Source organism: Neomonachus schauinslandi, chromosome 6, assembly GCF_002201575.2.
Source record: "Neomonachus schauinslandi chromosome 6, ASM220157v2, whole genome shotgun sequence".
Lineage (NCBI taxonomy): Eukaryota > Metazoa > Chordata > Mammalia > Carnivora > Phocidae > Neomonachus > Neomonachus schauinslandi.
In genome coordinates this window covers 149,443,163-149,468,512 of record NC_058408.1, presented here as the reverse complement: position 1 = coordinate 149,468,512, position 25,350 = coordinate 149,443,163, and the positions used below count along the sequence as shown (strand labels likewise).

General features: G+C 46.0%; 1 protein-coding gene and 1 pseudogene across 1 annotated transcript in view; one reads left to right on the top strand and one right to left on the bottom strand.

Moving 5' to 3' along the window:
- The window catches only part of DOCK1 (dedicator of cytokinesis 1), a 428,835-nt gene that overhangs the window by 120,351 nt on the left and 283,134 nt on the right, over positions 1 to 25,350 (bottom strand). The window lies entirely within an intron of this gene.
- On the top strand, positions 23,585 to 23,667 carry LOC123325117 (annotated as a pseudogene).

Below are 25,350 nucleotides of genomic sequence, written 5' to 3'. Positions count from 1 at the left end.
CGCCTACCCTGGACAACATGTGTTCTCGATACTGCACCGTCAATTCCTTAATTATTAGTCATGTTGGGTGACCGGAGGAGCAGGGCCCCGTGTGTGGAGAAGACACCTGGGTCTGGGGTTGGACGTCTGAGAATTACCTCTGTGAACACCGCAAGCAACTGTAGAGTGAAAAGGCTGCATGACTTCAACAAATCAAAGGATTCCACGTTATATGAAATTTTAGGGGAAAAAAAAAAGAAACATCATTTCTATGCTTCTTTTTTTGTAAAAGGTTGTAGTGGACTAAGCATTTCTCTCCTGGCCGAAACGCAAATGCACAGGGTGCACGAAAAGAGCAGGGTTGTTTTTAACTTGGGATTCTTGAATAAGAACTCGGCGCGTGTCCCTGCATCCGTACCCACAGGCTTACAAAAATACACATTTAATGAGGTCACAGAGTTAAGACTGAAATGGCTGAAATACATAGTGTGGGCCCAGAAAAACTGTCAGCAAAGTCTCAAAATAGCTTCACTAAGGTCTGTCAAATGTTGGGAAATCATCCAGGAAAAAAAAGGATACAAGAATGTGCATAGAAGCATCAGCTCATTTTAGCTAATGACAGCAGTGAACAAGATTTAAGTGCAATGTGTCATTATTTAAGGGGACTTTCTATGTTCCATGCTGCTGTGTTTTTCATGGCCTAGCCGGGGGTGGGCAGGGGTCTTCATTCTTGGTCGGGGGTGGGGGGTGGTGGCTATTTCCAAGTCCGTCCACAGGTGTGCCATACAGGTGTACGGGAGGCGGGGCTGGGGGGAGGGGTGAGCTGCAGGGGGAGGGTGGCTCCCCATCTCCGCTTCGGCTTCTCTGGAGGAGGATGCTGTGTCCTAGGCCCACCTTCAGTTATCTTGTTACCACTGCCATTTGGAGCTAAAAGTCATCCTTCTTGGCTCAAAGCACCCATGGTCCAAAAAAAATAAGCCCAAGGTGTCACAAAAATAACAACGCAGACAGTACTTTGAAATATGAAGAAGAGAGAAGAAAGGAAGCAAAGCTTTTCATTTTTAATGCTCTATTCAAAATGAATAATAAAAAAACAAAGCCAAACAGAACACAGATGGCTTTTCTTTTCTCTCAACATGATTTTGAGTTCTAAAAACAAGAATCCAATAGTACCTCCTACCTTCTCACCAATATTGTGGAGTTCTACCATTGGATAAATAGAGTCTGTCATTTGCCTTTCCCCCAAATTCTAAGAGGGTTCACTCTAATGATCTCATTCTAACTTTACTTATCATTGTAAAGGCCTTATGTCCAAATATAGTCACATTCTGGAGGTACCGGGGATTAGGATTTCAATAAATGCATTTGGGAGGAGAGCACGTAATTCAGTCTGTAACAGGTTCATTCCTATGGACTCTTTCACATTTATTTTTAGGAGACTACGGACAGGTCTCCCGTGATGTACCTACGTGTATGTGTAGTGTTCTTTTTCCTTGCCAACAAGCCAGGCCACCGTACTCCAGTCCTCTCATGGAGGGGAGGACAGCTCTCCACTGGGCCAACCGGATAACCCCAAGGGGCGTAAGGGAAAAGGAGCTGGCCTAGGAAGTACCAGTGGCCCAGGAGCAGCTGGGGGCGGGGGCGCAGGGGACTTGTGTCTCGCTGGCACTGCTCACACCCTACATGGTCACTGTTTCACAACCACTACTGTCTACACTGTTTACCTATGTCGATCTGCCCACCTGAATAGCAAGTGTCTTCAAAGTAGAGCCCAGCTGGTTCATCTCTGAATCCCCAATGCACAAAGCAGAGACATAACACACGCTTTCTGAATACAACATACCCTACAGTGTATGTATTCATACATGCTGGTGCTGGGCCCCTCGGCTGAGCCAGGCCAGGGCTCACACATGAGACAGACAGACAGACAGATAAGGTTCCTGCCCCCACAGCCCTTTCTAAGAGGAACGTGGGGAGACTTTGAAAACCAGCCTCTCTCATATGCTTCTGTGGCCCAGGGGGCCCCTCTCAGTTGGAGAGCAAGAGGATTTAGTCACATCCTAGTTTCCTAGTTTTCAAGAGAAACCTAACGGAGACAGTACATGTGGTTTGCCTACATACACACATGTATTCAAAACTTCATACAGAGGCAGCAGCTTTGGAGCCGGAGAGCATTCAAACTAACTCACAACTGAATGAAACCCATTTATAATGGAAGTTGCTAAAGCTGTTTTGGACTTTCCCCAATACCAATGTGATGCTCATCTCAGAAACCAGCAGGTAGGGACGCCTAGGTGGCTCAGATGGTTGAGCGACTACCTTTGGCTCAGGTCAGGATCCTGGAGTACCGGGATCAAGTCCATCATCCTGCTCCCTGCTCAGCGGGGCGCCTGCTTCTCCCTCTCCCTCTGCTGCTCCCTCTGCTTGTGCCCAATCTCTCTCTCTCTGACAAATAAATAAAATCTTAAAAAAAAAAAAAAGTAATTAGCAGGTAAAGCTTATCCACAGCTTGCCCAGAACCCACCCCAAGGAACCATCATTCATTTCCAAGTGGCTGTTGGCTTTGGCCCCTTGTTATTCTTTTTTCCTTTCTTTACCTCATCGTGACAAAAATGATCTATCAAAGCAAACATACACACGTCCCCACAATCTCACCAACTCTACACATTCCTACTCCAAAGGAAAGCATTTCTATGGCCTGCCCTTTCTTGTTTTTAGGATCCACTAAATATAGTCATCAGTACAATAACCCAGGTAGGTCCCTGAAGGAATTTCAGGTCATGAGCAGACTCATCAGCCAAAGTGTAAAAGCAGGTGTGTGCAAGATACCTCTAAGTCAAGAGAAATAGTCCCAGTTTCAGTATTTGTGGGCATGAAAAGTCATTTTCTTTAAAGGGTACAAGGTTTCAAAAACTACCACATAAAATCTGTTGCACACAAAGTCTTCACAAAACAAATCAATTGTGTACATCACAGGGAGCTGCTATACAAAAATAACACACACACACACACAGACCCAGATCGAATGCAAACATGTACAAACTCAGAACTGCACAGATGGGAGCACGTGGGAGGCAAGAGTCCCTGGAGTGGCAGGGTATTTAGTTCTAGATTAGGTCCCTCCACCCACAGGTGAATGGGTCTCAAGAAGGAGCACTGGGAGGCATCTCTGAAGGGAAGAGAGAGGAGCAGGGGTGAGAGAGCTAGGTGAGGATGGCGGGGAGGAAGGCCAGAGAGGGAGAGGTCAAGACTGGACAGGGTGGAGGACGGGGTATGATTAGGTCCTAAGCAAACCCACAACAACATCAGACAATGAGAAATGAGCTCATTGACTCAAGGAGGAATATTTCATTTGACAAAGTCTCTGAAAACATACAGGGATTTTGGAAACATCGTTGGTCACTTTCTTGACTTCAAAAAAACCCAGACGTGAGCAGTCAATAGATGACCGCCCTTTTAGGCCCTTTGAGGTCTCCTTAGGTTCACTTCCTAGTGGACTTCCGGGGCCAGTGCCGCCACCATGCTCCATGGGGAGAAAGACAGAGACCGAGGTCCAGCTCCATCCCGGCCCATCCCTGCTTCTGGTTCCCTTGGACACATTTCTTAGCACCTCAGAGACTCTTTTTCTGTAAAACGAGTACAGACTGCGGAGTTGTGTGAGGATTATAATGGGAAGCCAATATATTGCCCATAAGGATGTCTACTATAAAAAACAAACCAAGGGGGAAAAAACAAGTGTTGGCAAGCACTTGTAGAGAAATTGGAATCTCTGTGCACCATTGGTGGGGGCGTAAGATGCAACAGGTGCTATGAAAAACATGGTGGCTGTTCCTCGAAAACTAAAAATAGAATGACCATGTGACCCAGCATTCTCACTTCTGGGGATATAGCCCCCAAAATTAAAAAGCAGGGTCACAAACTGTATTGTCACACTCCTGTTCACAGCAGCATTACTGACGGCAGCCAAAACATGCAAGCAACCCAAGTGTCCATCCACGATGGAATGGTTAAACAAAATAGGGTCCATCCGTACAAGGGACTATGATTCGGCCAACAAGAGGAAACCTGCTCCAATATGCTTGAACCTTGGGATAGTATACTCAGAGAAATGAGCCAGTCACAAAAGGACAAATACTGGGGCGCCTGGGTGGCTCAGTCGTTAAGCGTCTGCCTTCGGCTCAGGTCATGATCCCAGGATCCTGGGATCAAGCCCCACATCGGGCTCCTGGCTCAGCGGGGAGCCTGCTTCTCCCTCTCCCTCTGCCTCTCTCCCTGCTCATGCTCTCTCTCTCTGTGTATCTCTGTGTCTCAAATGAATAAATAAAATCTTAAAAAAAAAAAAACAAATAAAACAAAAACACACACAGTCAACGTGCTTATGACTACAGGAAAGGCTCAGCACATTGCTTTGTTCTTTTCAGCACATGGATTTTGGTGCAGTACCAAAAAGTCCATTACGGCTGATCTCCACTGGCTACTTTTCTAGGTGAGCGAACAGCAGGTGAACTGGCCTCTTTTTTGCGTTGTAAAACTGGGAAAGCCTTATCTGCTGTGGGTGCCAGAGGCACCAGGAAAGATTAAATAAGATAGGTGGCTCATCCAGGTTGTAAAATGGCAAGACCATTCCAAATATCCAGAGAAAACCCAAGACCACCTCGTCCAGAGTGATTCAAACAAGGCCCAGGACCCTCGAGGGAAGGAGCAAGGCTGACTCAGGCCTGACGGAGCTTGGAAAGGAGGCAATACTTTCAATCACTTAAGTAAATCCTGGGCCTGCTCTGTGATAGGCGGGGACCCTCTTTCCCTTCACTGAGGAGGATACAGGAAGGGAACAGACCTCACTGAAGAGAAGCAGGAAGTCCGGTCTCCGGGAGGAATGGCCAACCTGCAGGACAGTGTGCTGACCGCAGGAGGGGAGGGCTCCCTGCTCATCACAGGTGCACAGGGAGGGCGCTCTGAAGAGCATGACAGACAGCTGGCTTGGCATCAGCAAGGTGGATTAGGAGCATAACCCCTCCAACTGTGGCCCCTCCAAGAGCTGCCTTCGAAGCACCTGGGAACTCGCTGGAAAGGCCGAGTGCAAGGCTTCTTCCCAGATCTTTCAGATTTGAATCTGCATTTTAATAAGATCTTCAGGAGAGTCCTGTGCACAAGAGAGTCTGGGAAGCACAGGGTAGAGGTCCTCCCAGCCCACTCTTAGACCCATTGTCCCGTATCTCCTGTGTTTGTGACTACAAGAAATAAAATGTACTCCAGGAGCGTTAGGTCCAAGCTTGATTCGAACTTAAGAACAATACCCTCGTGTTGTTCTGAATCACACTCGTTTCAGATTAATTTTCTGCCATTGGCTCTGGTTGTCCCTTTTTTTCTCTTCGTCCGATTGCCATCTAATAAGACGTAACGGGAGATAAATCAGCCTCCTAGTTTGGGGCATTAAGAGATTGTAGTGATGTGTTCTAGCAGCCTACTGGAGTTTATTTTCTTCTATTTCATGACAACTGAGGCATTAAATAGTTTTAAATCATCGCGCTGTCCCTTGCCTGCTCTGTGACCACTCCTGAGGCTTCAGAAATCCAATATGAGAAATCATTCTTTATAGCAGCGTCCATAGCTGCAAGCAAAGCAATTTAGAGAACACTTTTATGAGAACAGTTTCTACATACTCTGCTTCTGTTACAAATTACTCCCTCGCTTTGACAACACTTACAAAATATGCAGTTTAAGTAATACAAATGGGTTATCAAATTTCCATGATGTAAACAGTCGGAAAAGTTGTTCCCTATCAACAACCCCAGCATCAGGCGGCGACGAGGCTCAACTATTTCCTTGCCATCCGGTTGTTCCAGCGAATTTAGCACTCAGCTCCTGGAGGACAGCATTATACCCATTTCCTTCACTTCCCAGGGTGACTGCTTAATGCTGGATGGGCTGCTTCATCTCTTCTGGATATAGCCAGGTGGGGTGGGGGCGTGTGGGATGCAACATGCAACAGGCTCCCATTCATAAGCACATCCCAAGTCCTAGTCCTCAATTTTAATTATCACCAGGAATTTAATAAGAAATACAAAACACGGAATTCCTCTGACCTAGGACATAGGACATGAAAGGGATTTTTCTACATTGTGAGCGATCTCGTTGATTAAAAAGTGCTAACACAGAGAATTAAGAAAGTTCTCCATGAGGTTCGTACCAACAAGCCTTGGAAATGCTCAGAGAACCAGAGAAACATGGTTGCAGCTGCATCATTACTAAGATGACGCAGCTAAGCCCAAACTGAGATCAAAGAGAGAGTGGGCTCAGCATCCCCGCTCACCTCCACCGAGACTGAAGGAGCAGGAGACAGGATCCCACAGCACAGAGGCGATGGCTAGCTGCCTGGCAAAACAAGCTTGTCCCACTCAGGGACACAAATCCTTGTGAGGATTAACAAAAGTAAACGTAAGCTCACAGCGCTGCCAGGCTGGGACAGAAAGTCAAGTGGGGTTTTAATTTCCACAAACCACAAAGCCAGTAGGACGGGATCAAGAAACACAGTCTGAGACTCATCCCGTGTTGCAGCTCAAAACATAGCCACCTCATCCACCACGTCGACATGACAACTCCAGCCACTTCCCCACGGATTTCTTGCTGGTTCAAAAGGCAGCCTTAAATGGAACCAGCCCAGCAGGTGGGTGTCCTATCACCATACAGCGGTCATTACCCAGACAACCAGAGGGCTACCTGACCGACCCCCAGCCCCTCACCACAGAGCCTCACCTGGGCTGTGACAACTCCAGGGAGACAGGTGGCAGAAAAGGTAAGAGATCTCCTGCGAGGAGCAGCTCCCAAGCAAAGACAAAGAGACAGAGAGGTCTGGACAGCAGGATGCCCCAGGGACAGTGGCATTTTTATCGTCATGTGCTCAGATACTCAGAGGGTGGGGAGACCATGCATACATGTGGACGCCTGTAACACCCGCGACGGGGCCGGGAACTCTACTGTGGAAGCGATCCAAGCAGTACCAGGCTCAGAGCACGGCCTTACCCAGGAGAAGACATGACCCCCCCCCCCCCCCCGGGCAGGGCTCCCCCCCCAGGGGCCTCAGGGTTGTCTGGCTTCTGCTTCTGTCCCAGGCCAGGGCCGGGGAAGGGCCACCCCATGCCCACCACCCCCCGAGGATCTGGGAAGGGCGCAGCAGCCTGCAGACAGCAGAGCACATTTGTCCCCCAACTGGGCTCTCGTAGCCAAGACACGGTGCACTGAACACCGGAATATCTTCTGGGGATCTGGTGTCCAGTTTTAGAGACCCAGTGAAGATCTAAATCATCTCGGAGAGAGGAGGGTGGGAGGGGAGAGGGGCCAGTCCCACAGAGAAAAGTGCAGACCCTGAAAACGTACGATGGTGAACTGTGCCAAGGGCCTCGCTGCCCTAATGTGTGCGTCTGAGGAAGGCGTTTCATCTATCTTTCATCGAACGATGGAACGGTCAACACAGAGACTGAAATGTTCAAACAAAGCAAGGCAGGGCCAGAGGCGCCCTCAATCTAATGAGCACGGTGCCAGTGGGCCCGCTCACCTTCCTCACCCACTTTCAAAGCAATATATTGAACTTACCAAATTGACATTACAAAAACCAAATGAAAACATTTTCTTATAAATGGATCCTACTTTTAATACTAAAGCAGTTCCAAATTATTGTCAGCGTATTATGTCTTTTCAATTATGGCTAATTTAACTCTTATACTCTGCATATAATACATGTAAATATTTTTCTTAATTCTTATCCAGAGAGAGATTATGGCAAAATTCCTTTTAAGAAATCAAGACATTCAGATTTTCAAACTTCAATTTTAATGCCCCCCATTGCTTTACTTTTGGTTTAATTTTATGATAGCTAAAAACCTAGCACATAGAGATAAATTTAAAAGCCCCCCGAACAGTTATCCATGCTTCCCATAATATAGTCAGTATAAACAAAACACATTTCCCTGATAAATTCCTAAGACCATAAAATGTCAGAGTCAGAGAAAGTAGGCCCTATACTGAATTTGGGAAAAATCTCTACATGAAAGAAAAAAATTCTCATTATCATCAACACAAACATGTTTTCAAATGCCCTGAAGAGCCCCTATGATACCAAACATTTTGATTCTACAGGCAGTTATAAACCAGGGTTCTTTTTATTATTATTATTTATTGTGAAAGTACAGTTGACAACACTATGTTAAATTAGTCTCAGGTGTACAATATAGTGATTCGACCCTTCTATACATTACTCAGAGCACCCCCACCATCACGGTGAGTGTAGTCACCATCTGTCCCCAGACGACGTTATTACAACATCACTGACTATATTCCCTCTGCTGTGCTTTTCCTCTCTGTGACTAATTTACTTTATAAATGGAAGTCTGTATCTCTTACTGCCCTTCATCGGTTTCAACCATCCCCCACCCTCCTCCCCTCTGGCGACCACCTGTTTGTCCTCTGTATTTAAGAGCCCATTTGTTTGTTTGTTGTGTGTTTGTTCACTTGTTTATGAACCAGGTTTTAGATGAACACCTCTAGATCATTCGCTGCTCCTGAATGTGTGGACCAGGGATACTGCAACAGAACCAAACATCAAGAGTCTATTGTGATGAGTAAGTGAAGATGGAGACGTGTCCCTAAGAAGTTCCCGTGTTTCTCACAAGTACTTTTGAGGTTTTCAAGTTCATATACCAACTCAAAATCAAATATATGTCTAAAATACACTTGAAAGAAACACAAAAAACATTCAACCACCCATTACCTTGATTTGAATACATAGATGACACAGACCAGGGTTTAGGCCATCTGGTCAACCAGGTCCTGGTAAAGGTCAGGTGCCTGGTCTACAATGTACATGAACAGATGAAATGAATGCAGGTCTGGAAAAACCACCTCTGAGATCGACTAGAAGAGACAAATCAGGAAATTTCTACCTTAGTAGAGAGATGCCAGAGCAAACCCACCTCTCAATTCCGGTCTTAAATGCACTCCCTCTGGAATCTTTTCCAATGGCAAACAGACTGTCTAATGTAAGATTTTGTTCCGAAGGATCAGTTGTTGATGCTTACACATGTTCACCGCTACTCCCTGTCTGTCCCCAGGAGCTCCTTGTCTTGTCTCCCTGAGGGCACATCTCATTCTCTGCACCGTGTTACCAGACTGCCATCCTGCCTCCTAAACTGTACGTCCCAAGGGCAGGACCCAGTCATATAGATTATGGGTGTTATTCTCAAAACCTTGCACAAGGCACCACAGGTGTTGGGCACTCAAATACTGTAGAAATCCTCTAAAATTATTTTCGGGGAAACAAATTCCCAAGCTCACAGACACTTTACGGAGCCTCAGTACAATATGCTGGCCAGTCTCCACGACATGCTAACCACTGAAGCCAGAGGCTCCTTTCTAGACATCTGGGCTCTTCTGCCTGCATGCATCCACCAGAGCTCACCGTCCCAAGGTCAGATGGGCAATTAAATACAATATGAAAGGATGCATTAGGAGTGCCCAAAAGGAAGAACCATTTTTGGAAAACTAAATTGAATCTTTTAGAAAGATTATAAATATAAACAGCTTTACAAATATCGCAAAATTAGGCAGGGTGGAGACACGTGGAAAAACTAGAAAATGTGAAAATCTCCTAACTCCACGTGAAAGGAATCATACGTGAAAGTTAATCAGTGGAACCACATTAAAAACAGGCATTGGCCCTACATGAAAAGATCAGCAAAAAGAAAAAAAAAGGAAAAGTGAAAAAAGTTTAAGGTGTACGATAATCATAAAAAACCTTCCACCTTTTTCTTTTCTTTTTTATTTTAAGATGTATTTATTTATTTAGCTGAGAGAGAGAGAGAGAATATGCGGGGCGAGGCAGAGGGAGAGGGAGAAGCAGGCTCCCTGCTGAGCAGGGAGCCCAATGCAGGGCTTCATCCCAGGACCCTGAGATCATGGCCTGAGCTAAAGTCAGATGCTTAACTGACTGAACCACCCAGATGCCCCCAAAATCCTTCCACTTTTTCAATTAATCCCCTAACTTCTGGTTTAACTACACTGTGGAAGACTTCCTCCTAGTCTGGAAGGCTTTAAAATTTAACTGAATGTCATAAGTGGGCATAAGAGACTTTAGGGAAAGGCATGACAGTTTTCTCTTTGGTATAAATGCAAAAATACGCTAGAATGTTGCTCATCACTTAAGAGGAAATTTATTTTCTGAAGGCCCACTAAGATGGTCTCAAGTCACCGGGCTGTGAGAAACAAGTTGCTGGGGTAGAACCTCATAGAATTGCATGGTTGGGACTCATTTATGAATGATGAAGAAATGTTCCCTCTGCCTAGTTTCCTGTCTCAGCTCCTGACCGTCCAGGACCCCTTGGGCCCATTTGGGCCTCTGCATCCGGAGAAGCAAGGAGACGCGTATGCTCCTCACTGCTTTGCAGATGATGTTCCTTTACCCTACGCCCTTCTCATTCTCAAATACTCCCAACCCCAGCAAATTGTTAAAAATCTTGTGAGGACAATCCCTAAAATAGCTTCTTTGTTGAACTCCAATAGCGTCAGGCTGGAGAGTGAACGCTTCCGGCAGAGGAATGCACGCTACACTTTTCAATGCCCTGTGGTTGTATGACACTCACTTTCTCATCCTCCACTAAAAACTGTTTAAACCCCAATGCCTAGCCTAGAAAACGTCAGTTACTGTTGAGTAACAAGACTTTAAATCAAGTGCCAACAGAGAGACTCTCTCATTGACCAAACTTAAGGCAGGCTCTCCTGGTCCCCCTTCTCAACGAGGCCTTGACTTTCACCCGCAACCTTGCTGGGCCTTCACAGGCTAGTTTCATCAAGAATCCTGCAGCGTCAGTGTAGAGAGAATCTCCCACGCTCAAGATCTGATCCTCCTCCCCAAGGAGGATGTATGAGCCCCTGGCTTACCTTCAGCAGGAACGCGTTAAGCTGGTGTCCAAGAATGCCCAACTCTTAGTAATTATCCATCCACTGACCCCCACACCTGCTCCTTGACCACACCTCCCCAGTTGTTCTTGTATTTGGAGTTGAGCCTGATCTCCCTCCTGACACCTATCACAATAGTCCCGAATAAAGTCAGTCATCCCCACCCTCTTAACGAGTGTCAGGATAATGTTGTTGTTGTTTTTTTTTTTTTAAACAACGTAGAGTGGTTTTGATTTTAATCCCAAACTTAAACACAGGACTTAATCACGCTACATTTTGGTTAAAAAAAAAATTACGCTGGAGTTTCAAGGAGCTAGAAATTTAAAGAACAATGCAGCTTTTCTAGTGACCTCGAACCTGCCTCTTCACTGCACACAAAGCCGGCACCGCATGTACAGTGTGATATTAAACCTCCCATCCTCAAATTAACTTAAACTATGGGGAGCAGGCAAGCTTTTATGCAGAGGCAGGCAGAGCCAACAGAGAATTGCAGAGCAGCCCCAGAGTTCCCCAGACAGGAGCTCTGGCCCTCCGGGAACCGAATCTTGGTGCCTGCCCTTCAGCTCAGTGCCCATCGGTCTCTTCGGTGATGCCTGAGCAGCTTCCTCACCCACTTGCCGTGCCTCCTCCCTCGCAGGTGGGTGCAGAGGAGGCAGGCACCCTGGGGCCTCAGGGGCATGGCGGGCTCAGGTGGGCCAAGCAGAGAGGTCAAGGCTCATCTGACATCCTCCAGGGCAGACTGAGAGGAGGAAACACAGACGGTGGGCGACAGATGGGCCCGAAGGGGGCCCGATCGGCATTCGAGGCTCCGCTGTATGTCAAACGGGGCGTGGAATCTGAAGCCTGTCACTGAAAATCCCTGCCGTGCTAACAATCCACAGGGCCACCAGAAGGAAAGAGGCCCAGGAGACCATCACCAAATTGAAACACAGAGGTCAGGTGGCAGTGGGCTCCTGGTGTTCTTTCATGTCCAAGGATCATCAAGTCCTCAGTATAAACCCCTGCTCGCAACACATTCAGGTCTTTTTTTTATTTATTTTTTTTTTTTACCAATACTGAAACCTGGATGTGCATATTCATGGGGGACCTCAAAGCCTTGAGAAATGATCATCCCGCCCTGATGAAAATTATTATTCCATACCATGAAAGTGAGGCTGTTTTGCAAACAGCCATCTTCCTCCTAGCCCTACAAAAAAAAAAAGTTGTTTGTACTCATTAAAGTTAGTTTTGGAAACTGATATTTGTTAAATCAACCAAACATTTGGGTCATTTTGCTAGAATCAATACATGTGTCTAGAAGCTCAAACAAAGAAAGCAAAATTTACTTATCAAAGCTTTTGTTGAATCATGCCACTGTGTGAAACCACCTAGGAGAAACGCAATCATTAACCCTCTGATCTAGAACGAAACCTGCACTCTGGCCCTGCATACAGCGGTGCAGAAACCGAGGCCCAGGGCATGCTCACAAGTGGACTTCAGCCTCTCACCGTAAATGGAAAAAGCATCAAGCCCCACCCCCCCTTTCTCGATCTTGGCTTCTTTTTACAGAGATTCCATGGCACAGATGCGTGTTGTTGTGGCTAAGACAGAAACATCAGCTCCTCTTCCCAGGGGAGGTATGATTCTGACATCTCTCCAACAGTTCAAGGATCTGAACGAGATGAGGGAGCTGAGGGAAAACTGGTGTCTGTTGGGGAGACTGCAATGAGTGGGTGCCTCCAACCTGGCTTCGTTGGGGGGAGGGGCGGCGGGGGCGAAAGCAGCTGTCAGGGCCTTCGGCATGACCAAGAGGAAGAAATGGAACAAGTTTAAGCACAAACACAAAGGAAAGGAAGTTAGGTGGTGCCCAGGGAGGACAGGCAGGCCAGCCTGGAGAAGGAAGGAAGGAGGAAGCCTGGAGCAGCCATCCCCATGACCAGCGGGCAGCCCGAAGGCCCCCCAAAGTGAACAATCACAAGAGAACTCAAAGCAGATAGATAAGGAATCGCAGGGCCTGTAAAGGAAAAGGGAAAACACACCAGAATATAATTCCTGGCACCAGCCGTGACGGGTAAAATTCACAACACTAAGGCAGGAGGCAACCCTTCTCTGTTTTGTGGCCGATCGACCCTCCTAGCGGGCGGTCCCTGATGCTCTACACATCTCCCTAGGTCCTGGCTGCCTTGTCTGGGGTCCTCCAATCTAGAACATACCGACCTTTACTACTTCGGCTCAGTGGCTCATTTCCTGTTTGATTTTCTCCAGGTAGTTCAGAAAAGAGTCAGAATTACCAGGAAAGCACAGGCCGATGGGGACAGGCACGGGACCGAGATGCAGAGGAGCACCTGTGAGACAGGCCTTCTGGTTTCATCTCTCAACGTCTCCTCACACTGTGACCTCTAGCTTGCCATTCCCAAAGCTCAGGTGGAGCAGGTGCTCCCGGGCTGCTAAGGCCCCCAGCGGCTGCCACCAGGGGAGGGTGCCCGCTCCCCTCTACAGGCTGGGCTGGCCTGTGGGGTGTTCCGGGGAGGAAAGCAGAGCTTGCTGAGCCCCTGGAGGCCGCCGGCCACCCTTCCCTTCCATGGTTCTCACAGTCTTCGTGCCTGGCTCACCTCCTCTCAGCACACGACTGACATGGGGGAAAGCGTCAGCTCCCAAAGGCCAGGATGCTCCAAGAAAGGATACAGAGTCTGGGATACCACTCTGTACAAAGACCCTTTTCTTTTTTCAAACCCTATCTCCAGAAAGGCAGGAGAAAACAGCCAGGAGGTCAGGTTTGAGGTGAGGATGGGCTGTAAGACCTTAGTTGAACCGACTAAGTCCTCCCTTCCAGAGTGGCCACAAAGGATTGGTTAGGCCATACCAGGACTCAACCAGACGTGCTGACAGATGACGTTCTCGTGTCCCAGGACTGCAGTAGCAAATGACGACAAATGGGTGGCGAGAGACAACAGGAATTTTGTCCTTCACACGGGCAAAAATCAAGGTGCCAGTGGGGCCATGCTCTCTATGTAGCCTGTGTGGGAGACTCTGTTCCTTGCCTTTCCCTTAGTTTCTCTCTGGTATAGTTGACATCCCTTGTGGATACGTCACTTGGACCTCTGTCCTCATCGTCACAATGTGTGACAATGTGTGTCTGTGTCTGGCCCGGTATTCTCTTCTTATAAGGACACCAGTCATTGGATTTGGGTCCACCCTACTTCAGTATGACCTCATCTTAACATGATTATGTCTGCAAAGACCCTATTTCCAAATAATGTCATATCCATGGGTACCAGGGGTTAGGAACTCCACCTGTCTTTTGAGGGACATAATTCAGCACAAAACAGTTACCCTGGCCGGCTGTCTCACACCTCCCCTGAACACCTCCAGATCATCCGAGTTCGGTAGATTTTCCCTTGTCTCTCACAAGCAGGGCCTTCATGTCCCTTCCACAATCAAAATGTAGGAAAGTTCTGACAAATGTGACCAGTGGATTTTCAAAAGTGATGCTCTAACTGTAGCCTTGGGCCTCGTGATATAAACCCAGATAAGTTTGCTAGGTGTTTCTCTTGAAATCAACCAATAGCAGTTTTGATGCGTCTTCGTAAGGTGTAACAAGAACCAGCTCTGAGCAGATCGTCCGCCTCCACACTCTGTGGAAGCAGACAGCAATCTCAGCTGCGAGACAATTTATGGCCCAGTTGGGGAAGAGAGAATGCTGAAGGGAAATGCTTTCTGGGTGACAATGGTCAAAGCAATTGCTTGGTTCACTCAAGGAGAACTGAAGGATACTCCAGTAAATTTAAAAAGAAAGGAAAACTCTCTATTAACTCAACCACGAGAGGTAATTTAATGAAAAGATTTCATTTCAGTTAATGAATGATTTATTGAAAATGCAAACAAATTCACCTTCTGCTACAATTATCACTAGAATTTCAAAACAGGGGTATCTAATTAGTCACAGATTTAAATTAACCCTAAACAAAGGGATTCATCTGTGAAACATTTGATTGGCTTACCTGTGATTTTTAACACTAATTACCATATAGACATTATTTGTATGGGTATTAAGTTTTAGGGTCACAGAACACGGTATCACAAAGTACGCATGAGCAAATACTAAAATTATGGTGCTCATAACTAGGAACCAATCCGATCTTAATAATAGTTTTTAAATTCACATTGATTCACACTTAATGGATTATTTTCCCTACAGATGGGTTATTACACGTGGTAGGAATAATACTGTTTTTCCAACAGTAGGTTTGGTGGGGTTAATTAAGACGTGTTTGTTTCTCCTCAAGATAATATCAACAAAACTTTGAAATGAGCACTGTCCAGACCAGGCAGTAGAGAAGAAGGTACCCGATAGGTTATGGGTGGTGAGCTCATGCCCTGACTCCAACATGATGCCCACGGCTGTCAACGCTTTCCTATAAAAACACTCCCCTCATTTCCTCCCTCACTGAGCTGTCATTGCAAGGGCCTCCCAAGCCAATGCCATGAGAGTTTGCTTTATGTTTTCAATAGTCCAAGATTCTCAAACGTAACTGCAGAGTTACTAAAATTTGTACCTGTAAAATCGGGGAGGGACACAGAGTCAGAGACACTCTGAATTTCTGAGGAATATCATTCTGTTGCCCGATGACAAAATCTCGATCAGAACAATCCCACTGAATGCTTCCTTCTTTGGGGTAAGTTGCACACTGCCAGGATGGTCCTCCTTCCGTGCTCAATGCCCATCTGTCCTTGCTGTCCCCTTCTGTGAAGATGGCCCCCATGACAGTGCCCTACGTCTCCTATCCCTCTGCTCACCGCCAGCACGATTGTTCTCGTGACCCATCGCCTCTCTACCACCCACCGGGACTAGGTCCTCCGGATGCCGCTTGCTTCTGAGCCTCAGACCTGCGCTTCCGAGTTCTCCTGGCCAGCCCATCCTCCCAGAGGCTTCTCAAACGAAGCAAACCCCACATCAAATCTGCGATGGCCTTCTTCCCTTCGAACCAACTTAGCTCTGGTCGTAGCATCCAGCCTTGTCCTCTGTCAGCACCTTCCTTGCCTTCCACAGACGGGCAGCTGCCGAAACAACAGACTCCCTCCCTCGTGTGTGCTCCCCAGCCGCTGATGGCCTGCATGCTGTGACTGGCTGCCGCGTCCTGTCCACTGGCCTCCGTGTCCCACAGTCATCCTCACCTGATGCTACAGCAAGTGCACCTGACTCCCTGCCCCAGGACTTCTCCCGGTGAAAGACATGGACGTCTCTACCTCCAGCCACTGACGGGCCACAGCTCATTCTCATATCACAAGGTGGACAAGGCCCTCCAGGACACTTCCCCAGGCTGCCCTCTCCCTCGCCGTGCCCCCGAGAGCCAGGAGTTGAGGGCCAGCTCCTCTCCTCACATCAATCCCATCCCTGAGCGGCGTGCCTCCTCCTTTCCTTGTATGCACGCCACAGAAAGGCCACGTCTGCTGGCCTCACTCCTCATGCCCGCAGCACCTTGTCCAGAATTGGCTGTGCACAGGCCTGCACCTTCCAAGGGACCTGGGGTTTGCAGGTGTTCAGTACTGAAGGGGATGAGTAGAGACTACTCGAGACAGCAACCACTTTGCAGATACGCTGAATGAGAACGGGGTGGGGTGTGCACAGGACAAGGACAACCTCAGCTCCTGCGAACAGGGCCTCAGTGGCAAGGACAGAGAACAGCAGGTTTCTGACTTGCCTGCTGTAACAGCCTGGTAAAGAGACAAAAGCAATCTCAACTGCTAGATAATGTGTTTTGCAAATCAGAGCACAGTTAGCCGGGGTCAGTTCGCAGGGCACCGATGTGCCAAGAACAGGCCTGTGCACTCGGGTGCTAGGAGGAGTGTGGGGACCTTCCGGGAGCTGGCAGGTACGGCCGCCCTGCTCAGGGAAGGTTCTTGCTGCAGGCACCGCATCTCCCTCTTCTTCCACCTTCCCTTGTAAGTAACTCATGTTTCAGTGGTTTGCAAAGGTCTATGTGAAAAATAATTGGCTAGTGTGTTTCTATAATGGAAACTGGTGCTCCATGGCATATAATCAGTCACGTATAGCGAGGTAATCCACTTTTTTGAAGTAGAGTCAGAATTTTTGAGTGAGCAGGACCCTCAGAAATCATACAGCAAGTAAAACATCTGCTCATTTCAGAGATGAGGAAAAATCCTAGAGAGGTTAAGAAACTTGCCCAAAACCACAGGGCATGCTGTAAGGAAGACAGAACCTGTCCACACCCAAAGAGGACCCTTGTATTTAACTTAACTTAAAAGACCAATTACCAATATCCAATGGAGAAGGTTTAAGTATTGTTCACAAACCTGATTTAGGCTTGTCATATTGCCAAGACCTTAGTTACACCTATAAATGTTTTTAAGAAGAAAAAGAATATATTATAACCAACTGATTTCGTAATCTGAAACTCTGAGCCTCCGTTAGCATACAACTATAAATAGGTTGTGTTTGTTAAAGGGGCTCCTTTCCCCAGCCCAAAATTCCCCCATCACACTTCTATCATCCTATTCAAGAATAGGACAATTCACATAAGATACAACCCTTAGGAGGTGAAAGACCTGTACTCTTAAAACTACAGAACATTGAGGAAGGAAAGTGAAGATGACACAAACAAGTAGAAAGATACTCCATGCTCATGGATTGGAAGAAGTATTGTTCAAATATCCAAACCACGCAAGGCAATCAACAGATTTAATGCAGTCCCTATCAAAATACCAACATTTTTCAGAGAACTAGAACAAACCACCCTAAAATTTGCATGGAACCAAAGATCCCCAAATACCAAAACAGTCCTGAAAAAGACAAACAAACCTGGAGGCCTCACAATTCCAAATTTCAAGTTATATTACAAAGTTACAGTAATCAAATCAGTATGGTACTGGCACAAAAACAGACACATAGATCAATGGAACAGAACAGAAAGCCCAGAAATAACCCATGTTTATGTGGTCACTTCATCTTTGACAAAGGAGGCAAAAATATGCAATGGGAAAAAGTCTCTGGAACAAACGGTGTGGGAAGAACTGGACAGCCACCTGCAAAAGAATGAAACTGGACCACTGGCTTACACCACACACAAAGATATATTCAAAATGGATTAAGGACCCATATGTGAGATTTAGAACTATAAAAATCCTAGAAGAGAACACAGGCAGTAATTTCTCCGACATTGGCCATAGCAACGTTTTTTTCTAAATATATCTCCTGAGGCAGGGGAAACAAAAGCAAAAATATGGAGACTTCATCAAAATAAAAAGCTTCTGCACAGCAAAGGAAACAATCAACAAAACTAAAAGACAACCTACGGAATGGGAGAAGATATTTACAAATGACATCTCATAAAGGGTTAGAATCCAAAATATGTAAAGAACTTACACAACTCAACACCCAAAAAACAAATAATCCAATTAACAAATGGGCAGAAGACATGAACAGACATTTCTCCAAAGAAGACATACAGATGGTTGGGATGCCTGGGTGGCTCAGTCGGTTAAGCGTCTGCCTTCAGCTCAGGTCATGATCCCAGGGTCCTGGGATCGAGTCCCGCATCGGGCTCCCTGCTCCGCGGGGAGCCTGCTTCTCCCTCTGCCTCTGCCTCTCTCTCTCTCTCTCTCTCTCATGAATAAATAAATAAAATCTTTAAAAAAAAAAAAAAAAGAAGACATACAGATGGCCAACAGACACATGAAAAGATGCTCAACATCACTCATCCTCTGGGAAATGCAAATCAAAACTATAATGAGATATCACTTCACACCTGTCAAAATGGCTAAAATCAGGAGAGAGGAAACAACAGGCGTTGGCGACGATGTAGAGAAAAAGGAACCCTCATGCACTGTTGGTGGGAATGCAAACTGGTGCAGCCACTGTAGCCTCCCTGAGAACTGAAGCGGCTCAGCGCTTGCATGCTTGAGGTAGACCAGGTGACCAGGAAGGTTCTAAGGGCAAGCCGGAGGTAAGGAGTCTGGCAGGGGAGGGGCTCTGGGGGAGGAGGACTCCTAGATGTTCTCACCGGGTTTTTTAGTAAATGAAGAACCCTCCTGTTTCTGCTGGTTTCCTTTTCTTTGTGTAGTCATTCCACAACTATATCCTGGGTGCCACCTCCAATGCTAGGTCTTATGCAGTATCTAAGGGCAATCTGGTCACAGAATCTGTTGCCAGGTTCAGAGGCGCTGAGCACCTGGCTCATCTGGCAGGCGAGTACCCTTCCCCTCTCTCACCCTCTGGCCCTGCACTCAACCCTCCCAGAGCTGTCAGCAGGTTAAAGAGGACTACCTGCCCGTAATGGGGGTCAGGAGGGAGAAGTGTGCCTTGGTGAAGGACCTATATCCACCTCAGCAGCAAAGCACTGCTCCCCTCACTGAGACTGGCCCGTGCACCCGATCCAGGCTGGGCGCACCGAAGGAGGATGCCAGTGACACATGAAACTCGGTCCTGGCCCTTCAGTGTCCAGACCTGGGCACCAAGCCATAGGTCAGGGAAAGCCACAGCGACCTCAGGCCACCAGCGTCCTCTCTTCAGAGAGAGGCATTTTTTCTTTCTCACCTGTATTAATGTCTCCTTGCAAAGGCTGCTCCCACCGAGTCTGCGCTTCCCTGAAGTCTCCTGCCCTGGGCAGCCGTCCACCCTCCTCCCAGTGCTGTAAGGAAGGCCTCCCGGCATCCCACAGGGGCACTCTTCCACTAGACCCCTTCTCATGGTCCTGCTGAGCTCCTGGTCAGCAGGTTCGGCGGGGCACTGCCGGGGACCTTGTTTGGTTTTTCCCCAGAGTCTTTCAGAGTACAAATTGAAACCTGTCAAACTGGGACTTCCCATCTGGGTTTTTGATATCCCCAATGACTACAAGGCAGCAAAGGAGCGGCCAGAGACAGGCCATGAGATTCGTCTGCCAATATCAACTCTCAGCTGGTCAGATGTCACTCCACGTCATCAGCAGGTTTTCCTCGGCAAGTGCAAAACAACACCCATTGCTGTGGGTGAGCGACGTGAATAACCTCATTCCCTCTTAAGTCAACGTGGTCAACAGTGTACCTGACGAGCAGGAAGCGGAGACATGCGCACTTTTAATCAAGCGACAGGGATGCAAGAGCGTACAAAGCTGTATGCGACAAAGCACCCGAAAACAAGTGAGTCAGGCAGTAATGACACACCCAGGATCTGTCCATTACCAATTTTCTTTTCTTCCCAACATTATCCCACTGTTACCCTGAAGCCCTGTGACACACGCTGGTGGCCCCTCTCTCTTGTGAAGACACACAAGAGACCCATAGCACGGCTTCACGCTCCCAGGTCCTATGAAGCAACACGGGAGACCTTTGCAGCAGAGGCGGCCAGTGACTCACCTGTAGCAGTGAGGGTCCCCCCCAGAAAAGCCCCCCGGGTCCCTGAGGTCCCAGAGCCCAGAGCACTCGCAGCTGCCTTCCTAGAGGCTGGAGTTAGGGGTTCACAGAGCCCACAGTGTCTGGAAATATCCCATCTTGGGTGACACAGGTTCCCCAGCAAACATTTTACAGAGGATTTAAAAAGAAAAAGAGAGAGAGAGAGAGACCGACCTGGAGTGGTCATATTGGAAATGCACATAATGAAAACTGTCCAAAATCAGAGTGGTCAATTAGAAATGCTGTCAGAGGCCAACCGTGACAGCTCAGACAAATCGATGAAATATATCTGGAGGCACTTGGGACACGCAGACTTTCCAAGGATCCGCTGGGGCTCACGCCTTGTGAGGCTACAGATCCTTGCTCCAGAGCGATACTGGGCGCCGAGCCTGACGGTGCAGGTCAGTGAGCACACCTTGGGGACGGAGGGAGCCCACGGAGTCCAGCTGCACCTGCCTCCTCACACACACAGTAGTGCTGCTAACGACCCCTTATTTAACCATTTATGGCCAGCACCTCACTCCACTTGGCTCGTGAGCGGAAATGCCATCTGTCCCTGAGTTCTATCTAGTTAGGCTTATAACAAACAGTAGAGCAGGGAGGTTGAGTTCTGCGTCCTGAACAAGGAGAAGACAAATACCAGGCAACTGTAGGTCGGCTGCTGAGCCCTGTCTGACCTAGAGCAAGCCCCTACCCCCCTCACGTTCTCACAGGGGGCTGACCCAACTGGGGGGGGGGTGTCCTTCTCGCTTACAATAATCCCCCATCTCCAGCACTTGGTTGATACCTGGACTGGTATGAGGCATCTGAATCCCCCCAGGGGATTCAGAGTTCCATCCAGGATTTCCAGAACTGAAACAAGGGTCAGGTATGATCTCTGAGCACAGGAGCTGTGGGGGCTGGACTGAGCATGGTGAGTGGCCATATTCTCTGCCTGCCACGAGGATGAAGGGACAAGGCAAGAAGGAATGCAGCACTCAGGGGCAAAGAGGAAAGACAACATTCAAGCCACTAGTTCTGATCATCCCCAGATGCCCATCTAAATACTGCCTTACACATGCCTCAACAATCCTTTCAGTAAACCCATGTTGTACCTAAGCTACTCTGAGCCTGGGTCCTGATCCTTGTAACCAAGAGCCTTGAGTAACAACAGATTCAAAGGAGAAGACACCCGTTGGCTTCCCAATCTCTTCCCTAAACCAGGAGCAGTCAGGTTCTAGATATGTGTCCATGGTTGAAGCAGAAGGAGAGGCAAAGTCTCAGTTATGACATCCATCCCCAAGGCCCAGCAACCTTGGAACCCTGACTCCCAGGTTCTTATAAAACTAAACATGCGATTACCATATGACTCAGCTACTCTTTAGGCATAAACCCCTCTACACAAATGACCATAGCAGCTTTATTCATTATAGCCCCTAGGCTGGTCATGACCCAGATGTCCTGTAATGGTTAAAAGTGTGCTACATCCATACTATGCAAGAGTACTTAGCAATCAAAGGAAAATATAACAATACATACAACAACTCAAGTGGATCTCAAGGGAATTAGGCTGAGTGAAAAACTCTCCACTCTCAAAGGTCATGCACCATATGATCCCCATCTATACAACACGCCTCAAGTGAAAAAAAAGTAGAGACAAGGAAGAGACCGGATTTGGCAGGAGTTAGGGAGGGCAAGGAGAAGGGGAGTGATTGTGGCTATCCCAGGGGGACAGGAAGGATCCTGGGGTGGAAGTATTCACATCTTGAATGTGGTGTTGGTCACATGAATCTATACGTGGGACGGACTGCACAGAACTAAATACACACACCATACACACAAACGAATGAGCTCATGTAAAACTAGTAAAATCTAAACAAAGTCCGTGAATTGCATCAATGTCGAGTTTCTTGGTTGTGATACAACATCATTCTGTAAGATGTTACCAATGGGAGAAATTGGGTGAAGGGTACGTGGATCTCTTCACAGTATTTTTTAATGCTGCAGGGAAATCTATAATTATCTGAAAGTAACAAGCTAAAGAAATGCAATAAAAAAATCTGTTTTCTACTACAAAGTACTCTTACCTTCATTGTGAATATCACAGAAAAAAGGTTTGATCACACTATCTAAATAAACATATTATAAAAACACATGAAATGAGGAAAAAAAGTAAATCCTATCTGAAGTAACATCATCCAGATCCAATTAACTCTAATATTTTTCACATGTGATCTCTGGCATTAATTTAAAAACCCCAGGCATACAAAAAAACAAAAAAAAACCACAGACCAAGACCCCTTTCCCCCAAAAAAAAAAAAAAAAAAAAGACAATAGAAACAGACCTGCCAATAGTGTTTCAGTGATTAAAAACATGCATAAATAATTTTATTTTGGGTTAGCAAAAATAACCAAATGGAAATTCCATAACAGAAATTTAGAACATAATACGTAAGTTTACCAGCATAATACAAGAGAGAGAAAAGAAATACGGAACTGGAAGATACTTCAGAAAAAGAAATCTAGACTAAAGCACAGATAGAAAATGGATGGAAAGCCTAACTAAAAAAAGAGCATAAGAGATATATGTAATATGATGAAAAAGTCTTAAGAAGTATATAACTGAGGGCGCCTGGGTGGCTCAGTTGGTTGGGCGGCTGCCTTCGGCTCAGGTCATGATCCTGGAGTCCCTGGATCGAGTCCCGCATCGGGCTCCCTGCTCGGCGGGGAGTCTGCTTCTCCCTCTGACCCTCCCCCCTCTCATGCTCTCTCTCTCTATCTCATTCTCTCTCTCAAATAAATAAAAAAAATCTTTAAAAAAAAAAAAAAAAAAAAGAAGTATATAACTGAGTGTCAGAAAAAGGAAAGAAAGACAACGAGAGAAGCAATAACAATAGAGAGACTGAAGATTTTCCAAAACATTATGAATTCAAAGCACTGTAGAAAACAAGCAAATAATCCCCCCCCCACACACACATATACCTAGACGTACAAAATGACACTGAGATGCCATTTCTTACTTGATTAGTTGGCAAAAATATAAAAGTCTGGCAACATAATATGTTGGAAAGACTGGGGAATTAAGCATGGCCATTTATTTCTGGTGGGAATGGACAACTGAATGATCCTATGACGTGGAATTGGGTATTATTGACCAAAATTACATATCTTTCATCTAACCAACCTACTGCAAAGAATCTTTCAGAAAGATACACTGGCAAAACTATGAGAAGATGTGGGCACAAGGACATTACTTGAAGCACCATCTGCTAGAGCAAAGAATAAGAACAATCAAATGTCCATTAATAGGAGCTTTGCGCAGTGGCAGTATCGTAGTCAATGAGGTTTATCCGAGGCGCGATTATTGCTAATTGAAAATGTCCATTAATAGGGACTGAATGAACTACAGTACACTTACACAATGGAGTACAACGCAGTGGTAAACAGTGATGAGAAATATTTCTATGTACTGCTCCTGACTAATTTCCAAATGCAAAGTTAGATGGAAAGAGCAAGGTAGAAAACTTTATATAACATGCCACCATTTAATTAAGAATAGGAATGGGAGAGGAATATATATATCTGTGTATTTACTTACATTAAAAATTAAGTAACAATGTATAGATAAACAACAAATTAATGTTTTCCTGTAGAGAAAAAGAGGGGCAGAAATGAAAGTAACCTAAACACGTCTGTTTAGTATATTTGATACACATAATTATAAAACAAAATAAAAGGGTAACCAATAAAAGTCAAGAATAAAATGAAATTATCCTAAATATCAAACTGATGACTTTAGCCACATAGGGGAATCACTTCAAGTGTGCGCAAAACAAAATAATTCGACTGTTTATTTCTTGTGGGATACATCCAAAAAAAAAAAAAAAGAAGTAATCACATTGTTAGCAATAATATTGGTATTTCTATTCTGAAACTATTTTACACACTTATATGGTGTGTGTGCGATAAATAAATGTTATACGCTATTATTCTCTATTATATACTATGTATTATAAATTATATATTATTCACACACACACCTATACACATATAATTACACACAGATATGGATAAAGGAAAAAGTCATTATGCTAGCATAATTAGGAACCAAGATTTTTGTGGAAGAAAAAGAAATTTATAAATAAAAACAACAACAAAAAAGGTAAGTAAAAACTCCGTAATCGTAACGTGGAATTGGAAATATCAGTCAGATTTCATGCTGTTGCTTTTTCTATTGAAAATGTATTGCCCAGTCCCGCCTACTAAAAGGCGTGGAAGCAATGACAAACTCAAGTTGTAATGAGCACCCTTATTGCCCAGCTTATGATCTCTAAATACCAAATCCCATGAAAAGCAACTACAGTTCACTGGCTGATTCCAGGTACGGAGCAAAAAATGTACCAGATCAGCCAGGGAAATTTTGTCATATCAGAAAGCCAAGCCAGGATGCAGATGGATACATACAAGCTTAGCCATGGGTTATGATGTTACAGTTGAATGACGGCCGTAACAGAGTGTCACTATACTATTCTACTTTTGCATACATACAAAAGCTCCCATAATAAAAAGTTAAAAATGAATAAATAAGTAAATAAATAAACAAACACACTGGGATGAAAACCCCCCCAGAGGAAAAGGCACATCCCCTTCCAAGCAGCAACAAGACTCAATAGAAAGAATGAAAGCCAAATCATAGCAAAATTATCAAGTTGCTGAAAAAAAGTAACAGCCAGTCTAAAATTCTTTACCTAAAACAGTCCTTAAAAATGAAGTCAAACCAAAGACATTTTTAGACAAATAATTAAAAAATTCAAAATCAACAGGTTCAAGTGTTCTTCGAGCAGGGAAAAAAAAAAAGTTCCAGAGGGAAAGTAAGGGGTACATGAAGGGATCATTTAATTACCATGGAAAGGGAGTCAGGTAGAGGTCTACCCTGGAAGTTATCTGAAGGGAAGGCAGGAAATGGAGACCTGGAGAGAGGCAGGCGTGCAGCTGAGTCTGGGGGCCAAGTGGCCTGGGAAGTCCACCAGAAAAGGCACATGCCAGGACACCACGCCTGCTCTGGCATCTGACAGA